This window comes from Protopterus annectens, chromosome 4.part0 (assembly GCF_019279795.1).
Source record: "Protopterus annectens isolate FY-2018-M chromosome 4.part0, PAN1.0, whole genome shotgun sequence".
Classification (NCBI taxonomy): Eukaryota; Metazoa; Chordata; order Ceratodontiformes; family Protopteridae; genus Protopterus; species Protopterus annectens.
The window spans coordinates 1,705,408,046-1,705,416,647 of NC_056733.1; positions in this window are offsets into that span (position 1 = coordinate 1,705,408,046).

Sequence of the window (8,602 nt, forward strand, 5' to 3'; positions counted from 1 at the left end):
TGTTACCGAACTTCATCAATTCTACCCTCCCATCACTAAACTGGGAAGTCTTGCGGGCTATCCTTATAGCTTCCCCCTTTAACAAGCTCTTTTTTGTGTTAATGGATGACTACTAGAAAAGTGAAGGTATGAATTACAAAAAGTATTTTTCCTGTAAATGGTGGATTTAAAACCTGTCAATGTGTGAAATAGCAGTATCTAAATAATAAATACACTGAATGTTATATTCATAAGGTCAAAAATGGCATGGCCTTGTTCAAATATTCAATAAAAACTGGTATAATTTTCATATTGCCCTTCCATAAGATAAATATGTCATCCAAATTCTTATATATAATTTGATGTTACTGTAAAAAGTACTTTGAATAACATGGAAATGTTGGCCTTCAAAGTAAATAAAATTGTTTTCTAGGATTAATGTCATCAATTCACATATCATGCAGATCTGATCATGGTTCAAGCCTGAACAGACGAATAATGGTTCCTCAAAAATTTCTAAACCTTCCTGTTTGGGAATAGAGGAAAAAAAGAAGTTATGTCTTACCATAGCATTCTATCTGTGTTGTTGATCTTCCATTCATCACTAATGGGTTCAGTTCCGAGCCCCTCGGAACCGTGTCGGCCTAATACCAAGCTCGCGTACACCAAAAAGTCTTGAGCTAAGCTGCTACCCACAATACCCTTTTCCCTGTTAACTCAGATTGAGTTTACATAAGACATATAGAAGTAAAGCAAAGGCCATTTCTGTGCAAAAACCCTGTAAACTCCACAAGGACCCATGAGATCCACCAGGAGCCTTTGGTGGGGGACAGAGGGTGGGATGTGATGAATGGAAGAAGATCAACAACACAAATGGAACATTATGGTAAGACATAACTTCTTTATCTGATGTTGTTAATCTTCTTCCCATTAATCACTGATGGGACAGAATTCCAAGCTACCTGAGAAACCTGGGTGGCCCTTATGGAAGAACATTCCTGAGCACCACTGAGCCAAAGGCCGCTCTTCCCTTGGAGACTATATCCAACTTGTAATGTTTGATGAAAGTGTGTGGTTTAGCCGAAATGGCTGCTGCACAAATGTCGTCCATAGATGCTCTAGAGTGAAAAGCTACAGAGGTTGCTATAGCTCTAGCTCTAGTTGAATATGCTTTGATATTGTGAGGTTTAGGCTCATTTGTATGTGAATATGAAAAAGAAATACAATCTCTGAGACACTTTGATAAAGTGACTTTTGACACAGCATATCCCATTTTTGGACCAGAGAAGGAAATGAAAAGTTGGTCTGTCTGGTGGATAGATTTAGTCCTGTCTAAGTAAAAATACAGTTGCCTATGCAGGTCCAATGAGTGTAGGCAGTAGTCTCCTTTATTAGAATAGTTTGGGAAAAACACTGGGAGCTTGATGGATTGGTTCACAGAAAAATCAGAAACCACTTTGGGGAGAAAAGATGGATTAGTACGTAGCGATACTCTGTCTTTATGAAATATTAAGTACGGTCTCTTGATGCATAAGGCCTGTAATTCTGAGATCTGTCTTGCTGAAGTGACAGCTACCAGAAATAGAGATTTCCATGAGAGGAATTTGAGATCACATTTTGCAGCAGGCTCAAAAGGGGGTTGAAAGAGAAACTGTAGTACTAGGGAGAGATTCCATGCCTCTAAGGGATGCCTAATTGGAGTTCTGCTGTGAAACACTCCTTTGAGAAAGGTAGAAAGGTTTTGCATAGACAGATGGACATAAGTGGAGTGCCCTCTGATCCATTATGGAAATTGGAAATAGCTGTTAAATGGACTCATATGGTAGAAGCTGATGCTCCATTTTCAAAGAACTCAGATAGGTATTGAAGGATAACAGAGACCGGAGCATAGAAGGGATCTAGCATCCATTCTTTAGACCAAAGAGAAAACCTTTTCCATTTATCTCTGTAAAGTTTTCTGGTGGATGGCTTATGGGAGGCCAGAATGATATCACGAACAGGTGAGGAAAGGGCTTCCTGCCTGGTGACTAACGGAAGTGGATAAACCAAGTCATCAGCTTGAGAGTGGACAGATTTGGGAAAGTCATCCCTTGGGGGTGAGAAATTAAGTCTGGAAGAATGTCCAGGATCCATAGAGGCTTTAACAGGTGAGGTCAGAGGAAGGGAAACCACACTTGATGATGCCAGAATTGGGCAATGAGGATCACCTTACATCTCAGCCGAGTTGCTTTCTTTAAAAATAGAGGTATCAAGGGAATTGGTGGATAAGTGTAGAGGAGACCAGTGGGCCAATCGTGAGTCAGAGAGTCTCTCGGGGACTCCCCCTCTGGGGAAAGAGGGCAAAATAGCTACTGCATTTGTTGTTCGAAGGGGAAGTGAAAAGGTCACAGCAAGGCTGGCCCCATCGGCTGAAAATTTCTGCCGTCACTTTGGGATTGAGAGACCACTTGTTTGGAAGGAGAATGCATCTGCTCAGCCTGCCCACAATCACGTTGGAACTCCCCAGGATGTGTGTTGCTATAAGAAAGTGGTTGGAAGCTATCGCCCAATGCCAAATTCTCATGGCCTCTTGTCACAGGGAGTAGGATTTGGTTTCTCTTTGTTTGTTGATGTACCAGACTATTAACATATTGTCTGACTGATTCGCAATCGTTCCACGTGGAAGGAGAAGATGTAATGCATGCAACGCTAACAGCACCGCTCTTAACTCCAGAACACTGATATGCAGGTTGGCCTCTAAGTTTGACCACGTGCCTTGGACTGTCTTTCCCTGAAAATGGTCTCCCCACCATATCAGGGAAGCATGTGTGGTCACAATGGCATTGGGTCGAGGGGTCTGAAAAGGGTGACACCAAAGTTCTGCATCTGGCCTCATCCACCAGAGGAGATACTGACATCTGTGCACTCACTGAGACTTGGTTCAAGGCAGCAGAGAGCTCCCTGGCTGCAAAAAGCTACAATGCCTTTCACACATTCAGACCTCAAAATGAGCTTGAAACAACCAAAGGTGGAGGTGTATCCATCTTTATTAAATCCAAATACGCCATTAGACTAGTAAAACAGTATGACTCTCTTAAGCTACTCCAGGTCCAAATCACTATAGGCAAAATACCTACCACATCATTGCTAGCTACAGGTTCCCCATCATGAACCAGGATAAGTACACTGCCTAACTGGACTTGCTATATTCGCTCAGTAAACAGCCAAACACCTTGGTCATGGGAGATTTGAACTATCCTTATATTGACTGGGTGACTTACACAAGTGCAAACATGATTGCTCAGAGGTTCCTGGATTTTGTTAATTCAAATGCCCTGGAACAGTTGGCCTGCACCCCCACAAAGGGGTCAAATATCTTAGACCTAGTGCTCACCAACATGGGGGGTGTCACTGCACTACTTCCTGTGTGTTGCCCTCCACTGTAAGGTTAAGCAGGCTATAAATCAGTCTCTTTTGAAGTAAAGCTCAGACCTTACATCCCCAGAGGAGCAGAAATACTGGAAATTTTCTCCAAAGCAAACTATAGCCTACTAAGCAATGGTACAAAAAGTTTCAAAGCCCCTGCTAACGCAGCCAATGATGACTCCTATACAGAAGGGTACACAAATGCCCTATATATCCAGTTAAACAAATGTACTGACTCAGCTGTACCTGACAGGACTAAAACCAGGTTCTTCTGAAAAATAAACGTCACCCTGGTAGACTGTAAGTATAAATAAGTTTTATAACAAAAAAAAAGAAACTAATATCTAAGAACAAGAGGGAGCCTACTCAACAGAGGAAGAATACTCTCCACAGCTTGAGCAAGCAAATCATATATCTTATAAAGTCCTCTAAGGCTAGTTCTGAGACTAAATTAGCATCCCTGGCTAAATACAGCTATAAGGCATTCTTTAGCTACATTCGAAATCTAAAAAGGAATGCCCAGCTGTGTGCCAGATTTATAGTGGATGATACCACTCACACTAAACCTTAGGAAATTGCCAACCTGCTAGCTGACAGATTTGACAATAACTTCACCCCCCCCGTCCCCACCAGCCATACCCCAAAGCATTCCTGACACCAGTCCACTACCAAGTATCTCCAAATAACAGGTCATACAAGCACTCTCCAGGGGCAAACACATGGTCTGTATGGGACCAGATAACATACCAGGTTGCTTACTAATCAATCTAAAACAAGGCCTAGGGGAACCACTTGGCACCATCTTTAGCTACAGCCTGAGCACTGGCTTTGTTCCACCAGAGAGGAGAACAGCAACAGTAATCCCCTTGCACAAAGGGGTCCATTAACCGACCCAGGAAACTATTGACCCATAAGCCTAAGCAGCCTTATCTACAAGGCCATGGAAAGAATCATCATGGACCCTATCTACAAGGACACAAGTGACCTTCAAACTCTTGACCTGACCCAATTTGGTTTCATCAAGGGTAGACCATGTTTATTGAACCTGGTGGACTTCTTTGAGAATGTCAACAAAGCCCCGGAGAAGGGCAAAGCAGTACATACCACCTATTTTGATTTAGACAAGGCTTTGGATACAGTCCCTCATTCGGGGGATCATTGAGAAACTCTCCCAGCTGGAATTAACCCATATGTTACTAGATGGGTAGCCAGCTGGTTCACTGACAGAACATACACTGTCAGAGTTGGGGAGTCCACCTCCATCAGTAGACCAGTTATCAGTGGGGTATCACAAGGATCTGTACTGGGCCGTCTACTGTTTGGAATCAATTTCTCTGAGGTCCAGGTAAAAGTAGATGGCCTGTGGCTTACCAAGTCTGCAGATGACTGCAAACTGGGTGTAATCACTTTGTCCCCTAACGATGTAAACTTATTACAGAGGGGGTTAACGTAGACAAATGACTGGTGCCAAAGTCATGGACTAAAACTAAACACAAAAAAAATGCCTCATTATCCCCTTTAGCAAAGAAGTAGCCCCTGCTAATTATGATATAGATAGCACCCCTCTAAGCTCAAATCCAGTGTTATGAGACTTGGGAACACAGGATGACAGCAATCTAAACGTTGATCACCATGTGTCCATAGTGGTAAGGAAAACCTTCTACATTGCGCATCTCATAAATAAAGGCATCACATCAAAGATTAAGGAGGTTATAACTCTGCTGTACTCAACCCTTATCAGACCACTAATTCAGTACAATGCTCCCTTCTGCATGTATCTCACCAGACACCTGCAGCAACTGGAGAAACCACAGAGGTTTCTAACCAAGAGAATCCAAGGCCTTCAAAATGTGATTACCAAGGAAAGGCTGAAAGCCTTGTTGCTGTATTCTGTATCATACAAGCTGCTGAGAGGCAACTTGTGCCTGGCCTAAAGAGCAGTCTCAGACAATGCCCTGATGGAAATGCTGCACATCTGCAAATCAAATGGGACAAGAGTAAGAGTTACTCACTCCAGGATCTGAACCTAGCCTGTGACATTAACAAAAGCTTTTGGAGAGACAAATATACCTCCCAGAGATTGCCACTCCTCTGGAATAAGGTCCCTTTTCAAGTGAAGCAGAGCTCATCTATGACCATATTTAAGGGCAACCTTGACAACTGAATGGATGACTGTAAATTCACTCCAGGGGTGACACCTATACCTATGTCCCTCATGGATGGGGTACTTGGTGCTGATCACAGAATTGCTCTGCTAACAACAACCATCTAACTATGGTCAATTAGGGTACATGTTTTTTTTTTTTACACAGCTAGGCTTGTAAAGACCATAGGGCCATTAGCCCAATAACCTCATATGAACCTATAATATGGCTGGTTAGCTTTTTAAAACAAGTTCTGATGAAGTCCTAGAGATAATTATGCATGAAAGCACTTATTTTTTTTTTATTAACATTGGATGTCTTACTTTATGGTTTGTTACCTGGTTTTGTTTTTTATGGCAACAGAGTTTACTATGTGGACTTTGTTTACCCCATGTATGTTTGGTTATTGGTCTGTGTTTGCATGATCAAACTCATGTTTTAGTGACAATCAGCATATTGCATAAATATATTAATTGTACAAGTACAAAAATGCACAAAACTCACAAAAAACACAAGCACACATCATTGAATAATCACAGAACTATTTCAGAATTGCTTATCTGCACAGTGGTACTAATTTTACAATTAAAACATGTCTGAAATGACCAATAACTACATAAGTTTTATTATTACAGAAATATACAAACCACGCAATGTGCCAAGCCATATATCACAGAAGGATGACCTGTACATGATTAGGGCTGTCAACCCCTAACCTCCCATGTTAAAATCAGAAAATAACATTTGGGGCTATTGCCCCTCTGCACACACAAAACACAACCAACCTTACGTGTGTTACTGAAGATACATTTAAAGTGCATTATTTTACGGTACAACAGCAGTCTGATGCACTGCTCCTGTGAAAGAGGATCTCAAGCTCACAGCTCTCAGGCCTGAAGCAGTACTCAGATCAGCATAAGTTTGACTAAGGGAAGCTACTGCAATACATTCCTAGGTGCACTGATTACCTTTCTTTTTGTTTTGTAAATTATATCCCTGGCTGAGTGTGCTGTTGTCCTCCTGCAGCCATCACGTTTTTTTTTTTTGTTGAGTTTGAGATACCAAGTACTGTGTAGAAGTTGACCACTGCAATGTTTGCACAGAAAATCAATTAATTCACTGATCACCAGCTCCCGCTGTTCATGCATAATAAACCTGCATTGCAAGCAAACCAGAAAAGAGAAACTCCATTGCTATGACCGAGTGTTTTCACCTTTTTTATGGATTGGGTTCATATTACTTACTGCACTATTTGTCACTTAGCCACTTTTTTCAGATATGTGAATTTAAAAGTAATTATTTTTGTAATGAGGTTGATAAGTCCCATGCAGCAATTTACCTATGTTCTGTTAATCATTTTTAACATTATTATGTTTTGTATGTGAACAGTCAGATGCAGTGATAATTTTTGCTGTTGGTCATGTAGCCACATTTTTTTACAAACATTTGATGTCAAAAGTAACATACATAATCAGTCTGAAACAGTAGTTGATGATTGTGAAGATTAGGACACACTGGGATGCGCAGAAGCAAGTGCTGCCTTGCTGTGGCTGACATGGGGACTGGTGGCAAACTATTGCTGCCCACTTAAAGAGTGACTACAGCAGCATTATATTTATTTTATTTATTGACATTCGTTTACTTGGAAAGTCTGACTGGGTAATAACCTATTTTCAGCAAAGGCTGGGGAGAAAGCTCCATTTATTTTATTTATTTATTTTTATTTTACATTTGTTTACCGGGAAAGTCTGACTGGAACAAGGTCTATTTACAGTGGAGGCCTGGGGAGAAAAGCTCCATAACATAATGGTACAATTACAACACATGACAAAAAAAATTCTGTACAGAGGCATATATACAATTAGAGCTCCATGTCTTTATATGACAACACAATCCACGAATGACAGAACATTTCTATATAGTGGTATAAATACAGTCTAGGAGATTTTTTGTACCTTAGTTTGATTTGAGCAAGCTTGGTATATAGATAGCAAAACTTTGAATTCCCTATTGGTAGTACAAAGCATAAAAATGAAGGAATGGAATCTAGAAAATAATGCTATTCGGGAGATATGTCATAGCATGAGAAATAGTTTGTAGGATAGTAGCTCCTGATAGGGAGTACAGAATAGCTGAGGTAAGCACAGGAGATGAGGTGTGGCAAGTTAGGAGGAGAGCAGAAAAGATTTTATGTGATACAGGGACAGAACCATAACTGCAACAGGTGTGAATTTAGTGATTTCTTGAAAAGTGAGATGGATGGTGCAGAGGAGATACTTTGGGGGAGGTTATTCCATTCCCTAGCAATGGTGTGGGAGAACAGACTTTTCCCTGCAGTATTATTGGCTTTGGTTATGCAGAGCACGGTTTTGTTGGATGAGCGTAGAGGGCAATTTGCAGAATATTGGCTTAGAAGTTGGTTTAAGGCTGGGGTTTTCAGAGTGTTCCTTATGTTGAAGGTGAGGACTAATTGGTGATAGCTAATTAGCTGAGGGAGTTCTAACCACTGTAGTTGCTTCAGGGCAAGACAGTGATGACTTCTAAAAGTGGAGTTAGCGAATTGTGCAATTTTATTGTAACATGACTCTAGTTTGTTTAGGTCTGTTTTCCTGATATGAATTAGGATTGGTGATGCATACATTAGGGTAGACAAGAGGTGGGTTTGGGCTAAGGATATTCCAGCCTGGTCCAATAGGAACTGTTTGTGTTTGTATAGGGGTCCTAGTTTCTTATGTACCTTTGTGATGGTTTGTGAGATATGGACATTAAAGTTTAGATTGTTATCTATTTCAACCCCTAGCAGCTTAGTGTGAGGACGGGGAGATTGTGGTCCCGTTTTTGGAGGTGATAGTGAAGGTAGGAGGTGTGGATTTGGATTTATTGGGGGTAAAAAGGAGTAATTTGGTCTTGCTGGGGTTTAGAATGAGTTGGATATCAGTAATCCATTGTTCCACAGAGCAGAAGGATTCTTGGGTGAGCTTTTGAAGAGTGGTTATGGATGGGGTTGAGCAGGTTAGGGTAGAGTCATCTGCGTACTGTATAAGTGATGTATGCAGGGTGGAAGTATGTAGTTT